A 22,536-nucleotide genomic window follows, 5' to 3' on the forward strand; every position below is an offset into this window, starting at 1 on the left:
CAAAAAGATTCAAAAAAAAATTAAAAAAACATTATCCTGGTATCATTTCAAGCCGAAACAAGTCGGTACAGGCCGAAAAAGGGAGAATAAAATTTCCTAGTTCAAAACAGTTTTTACTCGACCCAAGCTTTAGAATTCCCAAAAAAACAGCAAAAAAATTCAAACAGTTAAAAAACATCATCGTGGCTTCATTTAAAGCTGAAACCGGTATGGACAGGTCGAAAAAGAGTGAAAAACATTTTCTCCTTCGGAAGAGTTTTCATCCGACGTGAGCAAGAGAATTCTAAAAAAAATAGCAAAAAAATTATCATGGCTTCATTTCAAGCTGAAACAAGTTGTGACAAGCCAAAAAAGTGAGAAATATTTTTCTTCGTTCCGAACCGTTTTTACCTGACCCGAGCTTATGAATTCCCAAAAAAATTCAAAAAACCAAAAAACATCATCCTGGCTTCATTTCAAGCAAAAACTGGTCGTGACAGACCGAAGAAGAGAGAAAAAAAATTTCTTGTTCAGAACAGTTTTTTCCCGACCCGAGCTAGAGAATTCTATAAAAAAAAAAAAGGAAAAAAATTCAAAAAATTAAAAAACATTATCCTTGCTTCATTTCAAGTAGAAACGGGTCAGGATAGGACGAAAAAAAGGGAAATTCTTTTTTTTTTTTTTTTTTTTTTTTTTTTTTTTTTTTTTTTTCATTTGGAACCGTTTTTTCTTGAACCGAGCTAGAAAATTCCCAAAAAATAGCAAAAAAAATTCAAAAAAATAAAAATATCATTCTGGCTTCATTTCAACCCAAAACGGGTCGGGACAGGCTGAAAAAGAGAGAATTTTTTCTTCGTTCAGAGCCGATTTACCCGACCCAAGCATGAGAATTTCCAAAAAAATTCAAACAATTAAAAAACATCATCCTGGCTTAATTATGCCGAAACGGGTTGGGACAAACCGAAAAAGAGAGAAAAAAGTTTTCTTGTTCGGAACCGTTTTTAGCCAACCCGAGCTGGAGAATTCCAAAAAAAAAATAGCAAAAAAATTCAAAAAATTAAAAAATGTCATAGTGGCATCATTTCAAGCCGAAACGGGATGGTACAGGCCGAAAAAGAGAGAAAAATTTTCTCATTCGGAAAAGTTTTTACCTAACCCGAGCTAGAGAATTCTAAAAAAATTGCAAAAAAATAAAAAATTAAAAAACATCATCCTGGCTTTATTTTAGGCCAAAACGGGTCAGGACAGGATGAAAAAGAGAGAAAACAATTTTCTCGTTTGGAAGAATTTTTACTCGACTCGAGTTAGTGAATTCTAAAAAATTTAGCAAAAAAATTATCCTGGGCTCATTTCAAGCTGAAACATGTCGAGACAGAATGAGAAAAAGAGAAAAGAATTTTTCATTCAGAGCCGTTTTTACCCGACCCAAGCTAGAGAATTCCCAAAAAAATTGCAAAAAATTTAAAAAAAATACCATCATGGCTTCATTTCAAGCCAAAACAGGTCGAGACAGGCCAAAAAAGAGAGAAAAATTTTTCTTTGTTCGAAACTATTTTTACTTGACTTGAGCTTGAGAATTCCCAAAAAAATGCTTAAAAAATTCAAAAAACTATAAAACATTATCCCGACTTCATTTCAAGCTGAAATGGGTCGGGACAGACAGAAGATGAGAGAAAAAATTTTCTCGTTCAGAACAGTTTTTTCTCGACACGGGTTAGAGAATTCTAAAAAAAATAGCAAAAAAATTCAAAATTTTTTAAAACAATATCCTGGCTTCATTTCAAGTAGAAACGAGACGGGACAGGATGAAAAAAAGAGAAATTTTATTTTATTTTATTTTCAGTCGGAACTGTTTTTACTAGAAACGAGCTATGAAATTCTTAAAAAAATAGCAAAAAAAATTCAAAAAATTAAAAAATATCATTTTGGCTGCATTTCAACCCGAAACGAGTCGGGACAGGCCGAAAAAGAGAGAATTTTTTTTCATTCTGAATTGATTTACCCGACCCGAGCATGAGAATTCCCAAAAAATTAGAAAAAAAAATTCAAACAATTAAAAAATATCGTCTTGGCTTAATTTCATGTCGAAACGGGTTGGGATAAGCCAAAAAAGAGAAAAAAAAATTCTCGTACGGAACCGTTTTTAGCCAACCCGAGGTAGAGAATTCCCAAAAAAAATAGCAAAAAAAATTCAAAAAATTAAAAAACGTCGTCTTGGCATCATTTCAAGCTGAAACGGGTCGGTACAAGCTGAAAAAGAACTGAAAAAATTTCCTCGTTCGGAACAGTTTTTATTCGACCAGAGGTAGAGAACTCTAAAAAAATAGCAAAATAAATTAAAAAACATCATGTTGGCTTTATTTCAAGCCGAAACAAGTCAGGATAGGCTGAAAAAGAGAGTAATATTTTTCTTCTTTCAGAACCTATTTTACCCGACCCAAGCTTGAGAATTCCCAAAAATATAGCTAAAAAATTCAAACAATTAAAAAACATCATCCTGGCTTCATGTCAAGCCGAAACAGGTAGGGACAGGGCAAAAAAAGAGAAAAAAAATTTATCGTTCGGAACTGTTTTTACCCGACCCGAGCTAGAGAATTCTAAAATAAATAGCAAAAAAATTATCCTGGCTTCATTTCAAGCTGAAACAAGGTTGGGACAGGATGAAAAAAAGAGAAAAAAAATTTCTCACTCGGAACCGTTTTTACCCGACCCGAGCTTGAGAATTCCCAAAAAAATAGCACAAAAATTTTAAAAACTAAAAAATAGCATCATGGCTTCATTTGAAGCCGAAACAGGTCGGGACAGGCAAAAAAAGAGAGAAAATTTTTCTTCGTTCAGAACCGATTTACCCGACCCAAGCTTGAGAATTCCAAAAGGAATAGCAAAAAAATTCAAACAATTAAAAAACATCATCCTGACTTCATTTCAAGCTGAAATGGGTTGGCAGGCCGAAAAAGAGAGAACAAAATTTTTTCGTTCGAAACCCTTTTCACCCGATCTAAGCTAGAAAATTCCCAAAAAAATAGCAAAAAAATTAAAAAAATTAAAAACAATATCCTGGCTTCATTTCAAGTCGAAACAGGTTGGGACTGGCCGAAAAAGAAAGAAAATAATTTTCTCATTCAGAGCTGTTTTTACTCGACCCGAGCTAGAGAATTCCCAAAAAAATTAAAAAAATTATCATGGCATCATTTCATGCCGAAAAATGTTGGGACAGGCCGAAAAAGAGAGAAAAGTTTTTCTTCATTCGGAACCGATTTTACTAGACCCAATCTTGAAAATTCTCAATAAAATAGCAAAAAAATTCAAACAATAAAAAAAACATCATCCTGGCTTCATTTCAAGCCGAAACGGGTTGGGACAGGCTGAAAAAGAGAGAAAAAATTTTCTCGTTCAGAACTGTTTTTAGCTGACCTGAGGTAGAGAATTCCCAAAAAAATAGCAAAAAAATTCAAAAAATTAAAAAATGTTATCCTGGCATCATTTCAAGTCTAAACGAGCCGGTATAGGCCAAAAAGAGAAAAAAAAAATTTCTTGTTCGGAACAGTTTTTACCCGAATCGAGGCAGAGAATTCTAAAAAAAATTGCAAAAAATTTAAAACATCATCCTGGCTTCATTTCAAGCCAAAACGGATCTGGACAGGTTCAAAAAGAGAGAAAATTTTTTCATCATTAGAAACCAATTTTACCCGACCCGAGCTTGAGAATTCCCAAAAAAATAGAAAAAAATTCAAACAATTTAAAAACATCATCCAGGCTTCATTTCAAGCCGAAACGGGTCGGGACAAGCCGAAAAAGAGAAAACAAAATTTCTCATTTGGAAGAGTTTTTACCCGACTCGAGCTAGAGAATTCTAAAAAAAATAGTAAAAAAATTCAAAAAATTAGAAAACATTATCCTGGCTTTATTTCAAGCAGAAGCAGGTCGTGATAGGTAAAAAAAAAAAAAAAAAAAGTTTTCGCATTCAGAACCGTTTTTACCCTATCCGAGCTAGAGAATTCACAAAAAAATTCAAAAAATCAAAAAATATCATCATGGCTTCATTTCAAGCCGAAACAGTTTGGGACAGGCCGAAAAATGAGAAAAAAATTTCGTCGTTCGGAACCGATTTTACCCGACCCGAGCTTGAGAATTCCCAAAAAAATGGCAAAAAAATTCAAACAATTGAAAAACATCATCCAGGCTTCATTTCAAGCCGAAACGGGCTGGGGTAGGCCGAAAAAGAGAGAATAAAATTGTCTGGTTCGGAACCGTTTTTAGCCGATGGGAGCTAGAGGATTCCCAAAAAAATTCAAAAAATTTAAAAATATCATCCTAGCTTCATTTCAAGCAGAGACGGGTCAAGATAGGCCGAAAAAGAAAGAATTTTTTTTTTTGTTCAGAACAGTTTTTACCCCACCCAGGCTAGAGAATTCCCAAAAAAATAGCAAAAAAAAAAATTAAAAAACATTGTCCTGGGTTTGTTTCAAGCCGAAACGGGTTGGGACAGATTGAAGAAGAGAGAATAAAATTTTCTCGTTCTTAATAGTTTTTACTCGACCAGAGGTAGAGAATTCAAAAAAAAAAAATTCAAAAAATTAAAAAACATTATCCTAGCTTCATTTCAAGTTGAAACAGGCTAGGACGGGACGAAAAAAAGAGGAAAAAATTTTCTTGTTCGAAACCGTTTTTACCCGACCTGAGCTAAAAAATTCCCAAAAAAGTAGTAAAAAAATTCAAAAAATAAAAAAAATATCATTCTAGCTTCATTTCAAGCCAAAACGGGTTGGGACAGGCCAAAAAAAAGAGAAATTTTTTTCTTCGTTCGGAACCGAATTTACCCGACCCGAGCTGGAGAATTCCTATAAAAATAGCGAAAAAATTCAAACAATTGAAAAACATCATCCTGGCTTCATTTCAAGCCAAAATAGGTTTGGACAGGCCGAAAAAGAGAAAAAAAAATTTTATCGTTCGGAACCGTTTTTAGCCAACCCGAGCTAGAGAATTCCCAAAAAAATAGCAAAAAAATTCAAAAAATTAAAAAACGTCATCCAGGCATCATTTCAAGCCGAAACGGGTCGGTACAAGCTGAAAAAGAGTGAAAAAAATTTCCTCGTTCGAAACAATTTTTATCCGACCAGAGGTAGAGAACTCTAAAAAAATAGCAAAAAAATTAAAATACATCATGTTGGCTTCATTTCAAGCCGAAACAAGTCAGGACAGGCTGAAAAAGAGAGAAAATTTTTTCTTCTTTCGGAACTTATTTTACCCGACCCTAGCTTGAGAATTCCCAAAAAAATAGCTAAAAAATTCAAACAATTAAAAAACATCATCCAGGCTTCATTTCAAGCAGAAATGGGTTGGGCCAGGGCAAAAAAGGAGAAAAAAATTTTCTCGTTCGGAACCGTTTTTACCCGACCCGAGCTAGAGAATTCTAAAATAAATAGCAAAAAAATTCAAAAAAATTATCTTGGCTTCATTTCAAGCTGAAATAGGTTGGGACATGATGAAAAAAAGAGGAAAAAAATTTCTCGCTCGGAACCGTTATTACCCGACCTGAGCTTGAGAATTCCCAAAAAAATAGCACAAAAATTTAAGAAACTAAAAAATAGCATCATGGCTTCATTTGAAGCTGAAACAAGTCGGGACAGGCAAAAAAAGAGAGAAAAATTTTCTTCGTTCGGAACCGATTTACCCGACCCAAGCTTGAGAATTCCTAAAGAAATATCAAAAAAATTCAAACAATTAAAAAACATCATTCAGGCTTCATTTCAAGCAGAAATGGGTTGGGCAGGCCAAAAAAGAGAGAACAAAATTTTCTCATTCGAAACCATTTTTACCTGATCTGAGCTAGAAAATTATCAAAAAAATAACAAAAAAGTTAAAAAAACAACATCCGGGCTTCATTTCAAGTTGGGACAGGCCGAAAAAGAGAGAAAAAGAGTTTCTCGCTTGGAACTGTTTTTACTCGACCCGAGCTAGGGACTTCCCAAAAAAATAGCAAAAAAATTAAAAAAATTATCATGGCATCATTTCATGCCAAAAAATGTTGGGACAGGCCGAAAAAGAGAGAAAATTTTTTCTTCATTCGGAACCGATTGTACCAGACTCGAGCTTGAGAATTCTCAATAAAATAGCAAAAAAATTCAAACAATTAAAAAACATCATCCTGGCTTCATTTCAAGCCGAAACGGGTTGGGACAAGCCGAAAAAGAGAGAAAAAAATTTTCTCGTTCGGAACTGTTTTTAGCCGGCCTGAGGTAGAGAATTCCCAAAAAAAATAGCAAAAAAATTCAAAAAATTAAAAAACGTTATCCTGGCATCATTTCAAGCCGAAACGGGTCAATACTAGCCAAAAAGAGAAAAAAAAAATTCCTTGTTCAGAACAGTTTTTACCCGAACCGAGTTAGGGAATTCTAAAAAAAAAATTAAAAACATCGTCCTGGCTTCATTTCAAGCCAAAACGGGTCTGGACAGGGTCAAAAAGAGTGAAAATTTTTTCATCTTTAGGAACCAATTTTACTCGACTCGAACTTGAGAATTCCTAAAAAAATAGAAAAAAATTTCAAACAATTAAAAAACATCATCCAGGCTTCATTTCAAGCTGAAACGGGTTGGGACAAGCCGAAAAAGAAAAAAAAAAATTTCTCGTTCGGAAGAGTTTTTACCCGACTTGAGCTAGAGAATTCTAAAAAAAATAGTAAAAAAATTCAAAAAATTAGAAAACATTATCCTGGCTTCATTTCAAGCAGAAATGGGTCGTGATAGGTCAAAAAAAAGAGAAAAAAAATTTCGGATTCGGAACCGTTTTTACCCAATCTGAGCTAGAGAATTCACAAAAAAATTTAAAAAATCCAAAAATATCATCATGGCTTCATTTCAAGCCAAACAGGTCGGGACAGGTCGAAAAATGAGAAAAATTTTTCGTCATTCGGAACCGATTTTACTCGACCCGAGCTTAAGAATTCCAAAAAAAATGGTAAAAAAAATTCAAACAATTAAAATACATCATCCAGGCTTCATTTCAAGTCGAAACGGGATGGGGGCAGGCCGAAAAAGAGAGAACCAAATTTTCTAGTTTGGAATTGTTTTTAGCCGATGCAAGCTAGAGGATTCCCAAAAAAATTCAAAAAATTTAAAAATATCATCCTGACTTCATTTCAAGCCGAGACGGGTCAGGATAGGTCGAAAAAGAAAGAATTTTTTTTTTGTTCGGAATTGTTTTTACCCCACCCGGGCTAGAGAATTCCCAAAAAAATGGCAAAAAAAAAAAATTAAAAAACATTGTCCTGGGTTTGTTTCAAGCCGAAACGGGTTGGGACAGACCAAAGAGGAGAGAATAAAATTTTCTCGTTCTGAATAGTTTTTACCTGACCAGAGGTAGAGAATTCTAAAAAAAATTCAAAAAATTAAAAAACATTATCCTGGCTTCATTTCAAGCTGAAATGGGCCAGAACAGGACGAAAAAAAGAGGAACAAATTTTCTTGTTCGAAACCGTTTTTACCCGACCCGAGTTAGAAAATTCCCAAAAAAATAGTAAAAAAATTCAAAAAATAAAAAATATCATTCTGGCTTCATTTCAAGCCAAAACGGGTTGGAACAGGCCAAAAAAGAGAGAAAATTTTTTCTTCGTTCGGAACTGATTTTACCTGACCCGAGCTTGAGAATTCCAATAAAAATAGTGAAAAAATTCAAACAATTGAAAAACATCATCCTGGCTTCATTTCAAGCCAAAACAGGTTTGGATAGGCCGAAAAAGAGAAAAAAAAATTTTATCGTTCAGAACCGTTTTTAGCCAACCCGAGCTAGAGAATTCCCAAAAAAAAAGCAAAAAAATTCAAAAAAATTAAAAAACGTCATCCTGGCATCATTTCAAGCTGAAACAGTTTTTACCCAACCCGAGTTATAGAATTCTAGAAAAAATAGAAAAAAATTAAAAAACATCACCTTGTCTTCATTTCACGTTGAAATGGGTCCGAACAGGCTGAAAAAGAGAGAAATTTTTTTCTTCATTCGGAACAAATTTGACATGACCCGAGCTTGAGAATTCCAAAAAAAATAGCAAAAAAATTCATACAATTAAAAAACATCATCCTGGCTTCATTTTAAGCCGAAACGGGTTTGGACAAGCCGAAAAAGAGAGAAAAAAAATTTTATTGTTCGGAATAGTTTTTAAACGTCCTGAGCTAGAGAATTCTAAAAAAAATAGCAAAAAAATTCAAAAAACTAAAAAACATTATCTTGGCTTCATTTAAAGCCGAAACTGGTTAGGACAGGATGAAAACAAGAGAAAAAAAATTCCTCATTTAGAACCGTTTTTACCCAACTCGAGCTAGAGAATTCCCAAAAAAATAGCAAAAAAATTAAAAAAATTAAAAAATATCATCCTGGCTTCATTACATGATGAAACAGGTCGGGACAAGCCTTAAAAGAGAGAAATTTTTTTCTTTGTTCGAAAAGGATTTTACTAGACCCGAGCTTGAGAATTCCCAAAAAAATAGCAAAAAAATTCAAACAATTAAAAAACATCATCTTGGCTTCATTTCAATCCGAAACGGGTTGGGGAAGGCCGAAAAAGAGTGAACAAAATTTTCTCGTTTAGAACCGTTTTTGGCTGTCTCGGGCTCGAGAATTCCCAAAAAAATTCAAAAAATTAAAAAACGTCATCCTGGTTTCATTTCAAGCCGAAACGGGTCGGTACAAGCTGGAAAAAAAAAATATTTCTTGTTCGCAACAGTTTTTACCCAACCCGAGCTTGAGAATTCCAAAATAAATAGCAAATAACTTTAAAAAATTAAAAGACAACATCTTGGCTCATTTCAAGCTGAAACGGTCAAGACAGGTTGAAAAAGAGAGAAAATTTTTTCTTCGTTCAGAACCGATTTTATTTGACCCGAGCTTTAGAATTCAAACAATTAAAAAACATCATCCTGGCATCATTTCATGCTGAAAAGGGTTAGGACAGGCAAAAAAAGACAGAATTTTTTTTTTCTCGTTTGTAATTTTTTTTACCTGCCCCGAGCTAGAGAATTCCCAAAAAAAAAGCAAAAAAATTAAAAAACATCATCCTGGCTTCATTTCAAGCCGAAACGGATCGGGACAGGCGGAAAAAGTGAGAAAATTTTTTCTTCGTTAGGAACCGATTTTACCCGACCCGGTCTTGAGAATTCCCAAAAAAATAGCAAAAAAATTCAAAGTATTAAAAAACATCATCCTATCTTTATTTCAAGCCAAAACTAGTCGGGATAGGCCGAAAAAAAGATAAAAAAATTTTACCGTTTGGAAATGTTTTTACCTGACCTTAGCTAGAGAATTCCCAAAAAAATAGCAAAAATATTTAAAAAATTAAAAAATATCATCCTGGCATCATTTCAAGGTGAAACAGGTCGGGACAAGCTGAAAGAGAGAAAAATTTTCTCGTTCGGAACCATTTTTAACCGACCGAAGCTAGAGAATTCCCAAAAAAATAGCAAAAAAATTAAAAAACATCATCATTTCTTCATTTCAAGCCGAAAAGGGTCAGGACAGGCCGAAAAAGAAGGAAAATATTTTCTTCGTAGAGAACCTTTTTTACAAGCCCCGAGCTTGAGAATTCCCAAAAAAGCTAAAAAAATTAATAAACATCATCCCGACTTCATTTCAAGCCAAAACAGGTCGGGACAGGCTAAAAAAGAGAAAAAAAAATAATTCTCATTCGGAATTGTTTTTACCCGATCAGAGCTTGAGAATTCCCAGAGAAATAGCAAAAAATACAAAAATTTAAAAGACGTCATCCTGGCATCATTTCAAACTGAAACGGGACGGTACAAGCCAAAGAAGAGAGAAAACCTTTTTTCGTTTGGAATAGTTTTTGCCCAACCCGAGCTAGAGAATTAAAAAAAAAATAGCAAAAAATTAAAAAACATCATCCTGGCTTCATTTCAAGTCGAAACGGGTCAGGACAGGCCGAAAAGGAGAGAAAAAAATTTTCTTATTCGGAACCGTTTCTACCCGACTCGGACAAGCCGAAAAATTTTCTTTTAGAATTGTTTTGCTATTTTTTTGGGAATTCTCTATTTCAGGTCGGGTAGGAATGGAATTCGGAACAAAATTTTTTTTCTCTCTTTCTTGGCCTATCTCAGCCCAGTTTGGATAGAAATAATGCCAGAATGATTTTTTTTGCTATTTTTTTTGAGAATTCTCCAATCCGGGTCGGGTAGGAATGAAATTCAGAACGAATTTTTTTTTTCTCTTTCTTGGCCTATCTTAGCTCGGTTTGAATAGAAATAATGCCAGAATTATGTTTTTTAGTTTTTTGAATTTTTTTTGGGAATTTTCTATTCCGGGTCGGGTTGGAACTGAATTCGGAACGAAATTTTTTTCTCTCTTTCTCGGCCTCTCTCAGCCCGATTTGGATAGAAATATTGTCGGAATAGTGTTTTTTTTTTTGAATTTTTTTGAATTTTTTTGCTTTTTTTTTTTTTTTTTCGAATTTTCTAGCCCGGGTCGAGTAGGAATGTAATTCAGAACGAAATTTTTTTTTCTCTTTCTCAGCTTATCTCAGCCTGGTTTGGATAGAAATAATGTCGGAATGGTGTTTTATAATTTTTTACTTTTTTTTTTGGTAATTCTCTATTCCGGGTCAAGTAGGAACGAAATTCGGAACGAATTTTTTTTTTTTTCTCTTTCTTGGCCTATCTTAGCCCGGTTTGGATAGAAATATTTCTTGAATAATGTTTTTTGAATTTTTTTGCTATTTTTGTTTTTTGCAATTTTCTAGCTCGGGTCGGGTAGGAATGAAATTCGGAAAGAAATTTTTTTTTCCTCTCGTTTTTGGCCTATCTCAACCCGTTTTGGATAGAAATAATGCCAGAAGGATATTTTTTAAGTTCCGATTCCGTTCCTACCGGACCTGGTTTAGAAAATTTCATTTTAGGGTTTTTTTTTTTTGTCATTTTAGAGGTATCAATGTATTTTTGCCCATTTTAGATGTTTTGGGGAATTTTGGTCATTTTATAGGTTTCATGGTATTTTGGTCATTTGAGAGGTTTCAGGGATATTTCAGTATTTTACTAGGTTTTTGGGGAATTTTTTGGGGGGATTTCGTGTGTATTTTGGCTTAGTTTAGGGGTACTTTAGTCATTTTCAGAGGTTTCGAGGGTATTTTTCTTATTTTTGAGGTTTCACTAGTATTTTAGTCATTTTAAAAGTTTTTTTTGGGGGCGGGGGGTATTGTGGCCGTTTTGCAAGTTTTGGGGGCATTTTGGTAATTTTTTAGGGTTGTGGGATATTTTGGACATTCGTGGTGATTTTAGTCATTTTGGCAGCTCTGACGGTATTTTGGTCATTTTAGAGGGTTTGGGGTACTGAAAAGTTTTTTGAGATTTTGGTAATTTATGAGTAAAATAAATTTTTTTTTTTTTTAGTGTGGGAAAATTTGAAAAAAATACCCTTGAAATCACTAGAATGGCCAATATATTCCAAAATCTCCAAAATTACCAAAATACCCACAAAACCACAAAATGTCAAAAAAAAAAAAAAAAAAAACCTGGAACCTCTTTATTGACCAAAATAACCTCCAAAACCTCTAAAATGACCAAAACACCCTTGAAACGGCTAGAATGAACAGTCAAATATCGATACCTCATAAATGACCAAAAGACCCCAAACATCTAAAATGATTAAAAAATACACCTAGACATGCTAAAATGAGGAAAATGCCCTAAAATGGAGAATGTGCAAAACAACTTGAAACCGACCATAATACTAAATCTAAAAAAATGAACAAAATACCCCTGAAACCTCAAATGACCCAAAATACCCAAGAAACCTATAAAATGACCCCCAAAAAAAAAAAAAAAAAAAAAAAAACCAAACCTCTAAGATGAACAGTATTCCCTTGAAATCTGTAAAATGACCAAAATATATTAAAATATTTAAATTGACCAAAATACTCTTTAACCTCTAAAATTATCAAAAAATATCCTAAAACCTTAAAAATGACCATAATACCCCTAAAACCACTTAATGACACAGTATAACTCGAAAATTTTGGTTATTTTGAAGGTTTCGAGTATTTTAGGCTCGTTTAAAAGTTTCAAGTTATTTAGTCATTTAGATGGCTTTGGGATATTTTGGTCATTTTAGAGGTTTTAGGTTTTCGTGCTCATTCTAGAGGATTTGATGTCATTTTGGTCATTTTCGCAATTTTGGGGCTATTTTAATCATTTTACAGGTTTTGGAGTATTTTTTTTATTATCATTTTAGTGATTTCGTGGTATCTTGGTCATTTTAGAGTTTTCAGGGTCTTTTCACTCATTCTAAAGGAATTGAGGGCATTTTGTGATTTTGGGGGTATCATTTTAATCCTTTTACAGGTTTTGGGTATTTTTGTTTTTTAGAGTTTTTGGGGTATTTTTGGTCATTTTTACTGTTTTCGAGAATTTTTTGGTCATTTGAGAGGTTTTGGGATAATTTGGTCATTCAAGTGGTTTCTTCGTATTTTTTGGTTCTGAAGTTTTGGGGCATTTTCTTCATTTTAATGGATTCGGGTGTTTTTTTGGGGGGGAGGGGGGGGGGTTAATTTTGGTCACTCTAGTGATTTTAGGGGTATTTTTGTTATTATAGTGGTTTCAGGATTAATTTCATCATTTTAGAGGATATTTTGGTCATTCTAGTGGTTTCAGAGTATTTTTTGTCCTTTCAGAGGTTTTAGGGTATTTTGGTCATTTTAGTGGTTTCGAAAGTATTTTGATCATTTCAGAGGTTTCAAGATATTTGTTTTTTTTTTTCATTTTTCAAGTTTTAGGGTATTTTTCTTCATTTTAGAGGTATCAAGGTATTTTTGCTCATTTTAGATGTTTTGGGGAATTTTGGTCATTTTATAGGTTTCATGGCATTTTGGTCGTTTGAGAGGTTTCAAGGTTATTTTAGTAATTTATTAGGTTTTTGGGGTATTTTGGTCATTTTTAATGTTGTTAAAAAAAAAAAAAATCATTTTGGCTTCATTTCTAGCCAAATTGGTTCGAGACAAACCGAAAAAGAGAAAAAAAAAATTTCACTCTAGTATCATTTCTACCCAAAGTGGGCTAGAGCATTCCCAAAAAAATTTAAAAAAATAGTAAAAAAATTAATAAAAAAAAAAAATCATTTCGGCTTCATTTCTAGCCAAATGGGCTAGGATAGACCGAAAAAGAGAAAAAAAAAAAATTCACTCCAGTATTATTTCTTCCCAAACAGAGATGGCATTCCCAAAAAATATTTAAAAAATTCAAAAAAAAAAAAAAAATCATTCTAACTGAATTTCTAGCCAAATCGGGCTAGAACAGCCTGAAAAAAAGAAAAAAAATTTCTTGCTCCGGTATCATTTCTGCCCGAATCGGGCTAGAGCATTACTAAAATTTTTTAAAAAAAAAAGTTAAAAAATTCAAAAAAAAAAAAAATCATTCTAGCATCATTGGATTTTCGCCATCTCTTGGCCATAGCTAGAGGAACCCCTAAGAGTTGATGAGCTAGGTCAGAAAGATCTTCCTTGAGAGTAGGAAGAATGATAGCACTGAAGTCATGCTCACCCATGGTTGCACCAAATTCTTCAAGAGTTTGGCATAATTTCACACCATTGAATTGAAAAACATACCAGGTTGGTATCCAAAATTCAGTGGCAGCACATAGAAGAGGCTCATTCACTTTGATTTGTTGAAGAAAGAAATATAAGAAAGTCCAAGAGGGTTGAGAGTGTCTTTGAAGTTAGATTAAGCCTGTTAATCCACATCGAGACCTCTAGAGGAGTGAATTCTGCCATTGGGGACCTTACAGAATGTTTCCTGGGATTAAACCATGTTTTATGAAGGTTTGGAAGCCTTCCACGACTATTTTCTGTCTAGAGGCATGTGTGTGCATGGTCCTAGATGCATATGCATGGTCATCGCCTGCGTACACATGCGCGCGCAGGTTCATTAGGCTTCTGGATTCCCTTTCCTATTTGGAGTGTGATTTCCTTACCAAGGCTTCTCTTATAACTCCTATGGCCTAAGGGTAATCTCAAGGCAGATTCAAGTTCAAATTTTCACGCATCAAAGAGAAAAAGAAAAGGAAAAGCAAGATGGAATCAAATACATACATATCCAAAGTTCCCATAAGTTGTAAAATAAGTACATGTCCTAAAATAAAAGTAGGAAATATAAGGATGTTCTAAAAATACAACCCAATGTCTCAAATAAAATCTTTATACAGAAAATATATATGCTAAAAATAGAAAGGAAAAAGAACTAGAAATATGCTATGTTGTGTCTGTCTGTGTCTATGTGTCTGAACTACAGGAGCATCACTAGCAGTGCCTCTTTCTTGGCCGATAGCTTAGAGTTGTCTTAGGGTCATCACCATTATCCTTATCACCAGGGTGGGCATATCATCCAGGCCTATAGATTTGCCTAGAATACTCGATCACCTTCAACTTCAGATTCCCAGCAAGCCAGACAAGCTCCTTGTGCTCCACCATAGTGGGCTAGATTTGAAAAGAAGACAATGTTAAGATAGGCCCGAACAATGCAAAAAAGAAGAGAGAGGGAGAAGGAAAGAAAGAAAGGGAAGAAGGACAAGGATAAAGATAACTCACTACTTGTGTAATCAGAGGGAAGGTATAACCCATGACATTTGGGTTACATCCCACAGGACGCTCTTGAGCAAAGTCATCAAGACCAAAAGTGTAAACTGACCAAGGCAAGTAAGGAGGATCAAGGGGGCCACCTGCACTAGGACCAGCTGCATCCTGACACGATCACCAAATTTGAGCATCATCACATGCAACATATGTAAGATAAAGAAAAAATAAAGATGAAAGAGAGAGGATACATACTCTGATAAGGAAGGAGGGCATGAGGTGAGTCTCGCTGAACTCCTTATAGTCAAGATCACCTACGAGCCGCTCAGAATATGGGATGCCATTCCTTCACAGCTAATACTCGACATTGGTCATCAGGAGCGGGGCAAGCATGAATGGAGGAGGATCCATCGAAACTTGAGGCATGTCCGCACTCACTAGCTGACAAGAAGCTCTCTCAGCCAAGTAAAGAACCCTCAGACCAGCACCTTCCAAGGGTTGGGTGGCCGTAGAAGAGATGATGGCTATCGCCTTTAAACCAGGGTCAGTAACGGGAGGAACACCCACCCAAGGTCCCCAAGTGATTTGTAAAAAGCACTTATGTTTAGAGAGAAAACCTTTGAAACATGCAATGATAGCTAGGAAAGAAGGATTTTACTTATATCCTTGGAAGAGAGGTGGTTGAGATGAGCTCGGACCGAGGGGAAGTTCTTCAAGTCCACATCTACACCACGGGCAATGAGGACATATTTCAAGGCCCACCGTTGCAAAGAAAAGAGTAAGATAACAATTTGCAAGATGACACAGTTTGCAAGATAAAGCACACAAATACAATTTGCGAGATGATAGTTTGCAAGAAAGTAAGGAACAATTTGCAAAAGCATGAAATGCAGTTTGTAAGCTTAGATGACATATGAAAAAATACAGTTTGTAAGAGTACGAAGTACAATTTGTGAAACTACATGAGAAAAAGAAAAAGGGTCTAACCTTAAAGAGCTTCCAAGGCTTCACCAGCTGACATAGAGTCCCTCAGCATATTGTATCCAAGATCGAATAGAGGTAGGCAAGGTAAGCTTGGCCCCAGTTCGCCTCCCGAGTATGCTCAAGGTCACAGAAGAGAGGTAGCTGCCTCAAGGATACTGTCTGCTTTCCATTGGCGAAGAGATACACCCCCAGTAGATACAACAAGAATGCCCTAGCCATCCGGGCACAATCATTAGGCATTGCTTGAGAACAAGGCTTGTAATCCGCCTCTAGATCTAAATAGCAAATGCTCTCATTTGAGTACCTGCACCTAGTAGGTTTACACCCAGCTGAATGCCTGACTCACCCTCTAGATCAATAAGGGGACCATCGAATCTCAAACCAATCATTTGATGAAAGTCATGAGGAGTCACCGTCTTCTCCCTCTTAGCAATGTGAAAGGTGTAGGTGGTATCACCTCTTAGCTAGTGTCTACCTAGAATGCCATTAGTAAAACCCTCCAAAAGTAAATGAACGATAGGCTCGAAGTTGGCCGTGTGTACCAAGGTCTTTGTATTTTTGGTCAAGGCCCTGTACCATGAAGAAATACGGCTAGTATTGCCCCTACCAATGAAAGGCGGTAAGACCTACAAAAAAGGATGAAAAGAAGCATAAGAATCATGATTAGGTAAGGAAAATAAGTGAAAAAAAAAAAAAATCAAATTGGACAAAAGATGAGGTTTTTGAGTACCAACATGCGTATATAGGTCCCATGTATGTGTATGCAGGGTCCTGCATGCGTGTGCATGTTGGGGCATGCATCCATAATGAATTGATGAACATGGAAGTGTACACATGAAGTGTGTATGCATACGCATGAAGACCACTTGCGCACATGCACGATGCATGCGCACGCATAAACACAAGCAAAATGGTTCCTTCAACAGTTTCAGCAAGCTATGAATCAAACTCATTCTAAACATGTTCCTACCACCCCCCCCCCCCCCCCGCCGTTTTCAGGACACCAAGTTTTCATCTAGACCCATCTCACAACAAAACCCAAGCATTTACAAGTCCAAAAATGGATTAAAACAGAAGATCAGAAGCAAAACTTGAAAATGAGAAAAGTTTTAAAAACTTACCAATCCGGTTCATGCACCCTTTAAAAGGTGGTTTTGTGGCCTAAAAGCCAATGGAGGAAACTCCGTTAGCCTTATGGCTCCATCCTAGTGATTGAGATTGAAGACTTCATCGGAAATCATGTAAAAGGTCTTTTAGATCTTGGTCTTGAGTGCCCTTGGAAAAGATGAGAGAGTTTGGGAGAAGATGAGAGTTTCAAATTGTGAGAGATGAAGAAATGAAGAAAGGGTAGAGGTTTTTGTAGAGAGAAAATGGAAGTTGAAGAGTTAGAAAGAATATGAAGAGATGAGAAAGATGAAGAAGAATAAGAAGAAAAGAAACGGTTGGTAACCGTTAAAGAAAGATGAAAAGGTAGGAAGACATGTAATGACTAAACTACATGTAATTTAGGCCTCCCACTATACTACGTGTAGTTTAGCCAAAAACAATTTAGAAAATCCCCAGTGGACTCTTGGTAGATGGGAAATGCAAGGAAAATTTAAAAAAAAAATCCCCAGTGGACCATGGATTATCAAGAATGTTACAAGGAAACACTAAAATGAATGAAATACCCTCAGTAGATTGAAAGACACAAGGATCCTAAAAGCATTCCCTAGTGGATTTGGAGGATCAAGGACATCCCCTAGTGGAATAGAGTTACCAAGGAAACTCCCTTGTGAGTTAAAACCATCCACCAACTCCCTAGTGGGTGACAGATAGAAAAACTTTCTCCAAGTGAATTCGAGGACCTCCCCCTAGGTTGAAACCGGTGAATTACCGAGGAAACTTTCTCCAAGAATTTTCCCTAGTAAGTTGAGAATTACCAAGGAAACTCTCCTGTGAGTTAAAACCATTAACAAACTTCCTAGTGAGTTATGAAAGAAGAACCTTCCCCAATGGATTCCACATTATTAGAGACTTCCTTGTAAGTCGAAAGCTACCCAAAAAAGCTCCTTCGTAAGTCAGAACTACCATGAAAGCCCTATGCATGTAGGGAAGCCCCTTGAGTGAGCTTTCCACTCAAGATCATCACCATACTTTTGCACATATCATTCGGGAATTGAATATGCAGGCATAGATCCCCAAGATAAGAAGAGAGAAAGAAGAATACAGAACTTGAGTACATATCCTTCTTGGAATTGGACATGTACACTAGAATTGAGGTGCAAGCCACCCATAATTGAAGAGATTGAGATAGAGATAGAAGTCACATAGAGGCAAGAGCCTCACTAGATTAGAGGAGATTGGGATAGAGATAGAAACTACCTGGAGGCGAAAGCCACCCGGAGAAGTTTAAGGCAAAAGCCCTAGATGGACACCGCATATATTTATCCTTTTAGCTCCTAAGAGCACATTGTTTTCTTGGTTGATGGTTGAGGCCGTTGGCCATGTTTGTTTTTCTTTTTAAGTGATTCTAGGATAGTGAATCATTTATTTTTTGCTTACAATTGGAAAAACAGGTTCTTGGATAGTGAACCTGTCGTTACTCGTTTCCCGAGTAACACTTGTGGAACTTCAGACATACTCCCACACAACTCTGCAGAGTTGCACCCCGCTCCATGCATGTGTGTTGTTTGCCATGTGCATGGGTCGGGTCCGAGATGTACATTGAAACAAAATGTTTTTTCTCTTATTCTTTTGATTCCATTAGAGGAACTTATTAATCAAAAGAGAGGCATCTATAGACACCACATTTTGTACCCTTTATGATTTGGCCCCCCGTTCCCTTATGATGTTAGAATTTTAAAGGCCAAGGTTAGTTTAGGGCCCAATCAGATGAAAATTGACTTGAGGAAAGTGTTTATGGAAATTATAATTTATTTTTGGAAAAGAAAGACCATGAAAACCCTAGGGCATGCGTTGATGAGAACCTTAATTGACACGCTTTGAGACCCAACAAATAATATTAGAATATTTGTCTAAGAAAGCTAAAATTAAGATTTTGATAGAAACTATAACCCAAACGTTTATAATTGAAACGCAAACCAAAGGTATAAGTAACAGACCTCGACCCAATGATTATAATTGAATCACGAATCGAAGGTATAAAATTTGAACGCCACAAAGAAGAAGCCCTAATAAGTTCTTCAAGAACCAAAAGAAGAAGCAAATCCTCACGTTATTCTAATTTTTATTCAATCATCCTCCATTATAATGAGTGCATGCTATTTATAAGACATGACTGAAAATAGGAATATATAAACAACGTACTAAATAATAAAAGCCTAAATTAAAGTTGATTTGGTCTGAAATTAGTAGCTCCAAAATAGGAAAATAGCTAAAAAAAAGTACTAAATAATAGAAGCCTAAAATATTAAGGTGGATTTGGTCTGAAATTAGCAACTCTAGAATAGAAAAAATAGCTATTAATTGGTATGGAGTTGGAAAGTCAATAAGCCATTAATCCATACCATAAATCACGCCCAATTAAGCCAGATCAGCCCTCAATAGCTTGGATTAAATTTATTATGCCTCATCTTCCTTTGGGCCAAGCTTGGAATGTCCTGTGTTAGAATCAGCCAAAATTTCTTGAATCAACCCATTAAGTGCTTCTTTGATCTTCTTGGATCTTGCTCTAGTAATAGGCTCAACTGGAATGTGCAATGGATCCTTTAATGCTTGTTGATTCTCATCATGCGTATGTGCACACATGCTCATACTCTGCGTACGCTTGCTTCATGCATTTGTATGCATACACGTGTATGCATGCGCATGCTAGGGTTTTAGAAACTATGTAAGACAAGGTTTTTTTTTTTTTTTTTTTTTTTTTTTTTTTTTTTTTAAACCAAGTTTGGAACGGATCTCACATCATCTAGGAGCTGCCCTATGCCCCTATTTTCAACTATATAAAGCTATAAAAGGTAATTTTTCAAGTAGGATGGATTCGAGTGGTAAAACACACAGGATTCATTAGAAAGTAGTGAATCAAAGAGGGAGTTTTTCACAAAACATCCTCAAGTCAAATTTTGTTTGATTGAGACCTTTTTTGGTCTTGATCTTTGAGTTCTAAGTTTACTAACTCATCTTTGATTTGGTTGTGAATAGATTGATTGAGGGAACAGTTAAAATCAAGCTCTAAAGAGTTCTAGTGTTGAGGTAAAGTTTCTAACTTTGGCTCTTCACTTTTCTTTGATTTTCCTTTGTTTTTATGTTTATGTATATGCATTGAATGCTCTAATATATTTGTTTAGTTTAGGTTTATTTCATGTTTGCGTTAGAAGCATGCTAGGTTGTTAGTTTCCTTGTTTTTGTTGTGTTTTCTTTATTTTCTGTTTTGGTTTTCTGGGTTTAGGGTTTCGGGTGTGTATGCGTGCGCATGAAGCTTGCATGCGTATGCATACTCATAGTATGCGTACGCATACGGTTGAGATGTTTACACATGCCCTATGTATGCGCATGCATGCCTTATGTATGTGCACGTATACTCTTGCCCAAAAACCCTAATTCGTTTTTTGTATGTTGTTTCCTTTGTTTTATTCACATGTTCTAGCCTCTGTTTAATCTGTTTTGCCTATCTTTTAGTTTTTGTTTCCCTGTTTTGTTTTGTTTTATCTTTTTTATGCTTATTAGGGTTTTTATTTTGCTTAAGTATCATGAACACGCATTTGAATATGATTATGCATTGATGCATAGGTGCTATGATGTAGTGAGGTAAGTCATGCATAATACTATGAAAATGCATTTGATTTGGTTGATGGATATGATATGGTTGATATGCTTGGTTGAATCCCTTGATTTTGAGGTCTAAATGCTATAACATGTTGATCCTGATCTTCCTTATGATGTTTCTATCCTTTGGGATATATGCTTATATACCATGATAGATGAATGATTAGGCTTGGGATGATTATGCCATGTTGTTTGCTTTAGATGCATGTTAGAGAGAGAGAGAGAGAGAGAGAGAGAGAGAGAGAGAGAGAGAGAGAGAGAGAGAGAGAGAGAGAGATTAGAATAACATGTTAAATATACCTTTAATGAGATTAAGACTTGGAACATAATAAGTGGAAGCCGACCCACAGGTTAGGTGCCTAACACCTTCCTATCCCCATACCTAAACTCCGGACACGTGCTCTGGTAAAGACCAGTCTTTCCACGGAGGACGCTATATTTATGGTTCTTAGACCTAAACAAGGTGGCGACTCCATTTACACCTTCCACCATGGTCCATCCTAGGCCAAGGCATATTCACCCAAACACGAAGATGACCCGTTGCGGGCACTTGCGCCCACACTCTACTCTGTCTATCTTAGGTCTTGTTTTGTTTTTTTGGGTGTGTTGTTACAAAAGAAAATGTGATCTTGGACGAAGTGGCGTTACTGATGGTATCTTTGGATCTTGTATTGCATATGCTTACACATATGATACATGTTTGGTTATTGAGGGGTCTGTTTCATTTTCAAATGTTAATTGCTGGGTTTATTTTAATTTCTTCAAGTTTCAAAATTTGTTTAATTTATTTTTGGCTAGACAACTCACAAGTCACAAATGTTGTCATTTAATTTTTTGATATGCTTCAATGATGTATATTAAAAGGAACGATGTGCATGGGGACAATCTGCAACACAGATGGACTAAAGAGCCACATGCAGATTGTTAGTATTTAAACATAAAGGCAAGTTAGAATTCATAGTAATTCTAGCTGTTATATGGGCAGTGAAGTTACCAGATCTTTCAACCCAAGAGAAAGAGCACCTATTAAAAGGAAAAAGCTAAACTAAGGACATTACTTAAAACAGTGCTAATGAACCAATCAGGACTCAGAGACGAGGAGAGTAGGTCGATGCATTCTTTTGGAGTCACTTTCGAAGATGACACGGGGCCAGCCTTTGAGGGAGGACTGTTGGACCGTCTAAAGAAGAGCAGAGGCTTCAGCTTGGAGAGGAGAATAGGCAGGGCCGGTTCAATAATTTTGGGGCCTTAGGCGAAAATTTTAAGTGGATTCTGTTTTTAACTTTAAAGTCTAAATTTGTATAAATAAAAATTAATTTATTATATGGTTCAATAAATTAGTATCACTATAATACAAATGAGTTGATATAATATACATCAAATAATTAATTGGTGTGATAATTTATAATAATTGATAAAGTAAGAGTTTGCATTAAAAAAAAAGTGATAACTTATTAATTAGTGTGGGGTTGTGTGGGGGCCAGTTTAGCTTAGGCCTTGTGATGTGTTGGGGCTTGTGGACAAGACTGCACAATGCTATGTGCACCATGCAATCTTATCCTATCAAGTTGTGTGCATTGTTATTGTGCACTATTCTGCATTTTAAGATACAATGTGGTTTTTTTAATGCATTTTATTGACCAATAAAAGTACCTAAAATATTTTTTTTGTAATTAAAATATATAGATATATATATATTTACAAGTGGGAGCCTTTTTTTTTTGGGGGCCTTAGGCAATTGCATCAATTGCTTATATGGTTCAGCCGGCCCTGGGAATAGGGCTTGTGCATCTTGGTCCATACATGCATCACCTTGCCGGCATGGTCTCTTGCAATAGCGGCTAGGTCTGTCGAAGATGTTGCATCCACGTATACCTTTATCCAGGTGTTTCGGTTATGTTTTTTTTTTCACTTTTATGTAGTTATTTTACGCTCCGTCCCAAAATTTTTTGAAGTAAAATATATTTTGTAAAATGTTTTCTCATTTTCAATTGTTTATTTTCATGTAAAATTTAGTTAAAACTTGTAAGATGTTTTTTGTTGACCATAGAATCCTTTGTAAAAAATTGTAATATATTTAACTTTTAAAAACAGGGTAAAACATTTTACAAAAATACACAGTGGTCCTCCTTGCCCCATTTGGTGGCTCGGTCACCAGTGCCTCAACTCTAATAGGAGGTGTCAACAATCAGGTCGTTGAAGGTGACAGTTAGACAACCGAAACTATCGGTCCAACAACTGGTGCTAG

The sequence above is a fragment of the Quercus lobata genome, chromosome 2, assembly GCF_001633185.2.
Source record: "Quercus lobata isolate SW786 chromosome 2, ValleyOak3.0 Primary Assembly, whole genome shotgun sequence".
Taxonomy (NCBI): Eukaryota; Viridiplantae; Streptophyta; class Magnoliopsida; order Fagales; family Fagaceae; genus Quercus; species Quercus lobata.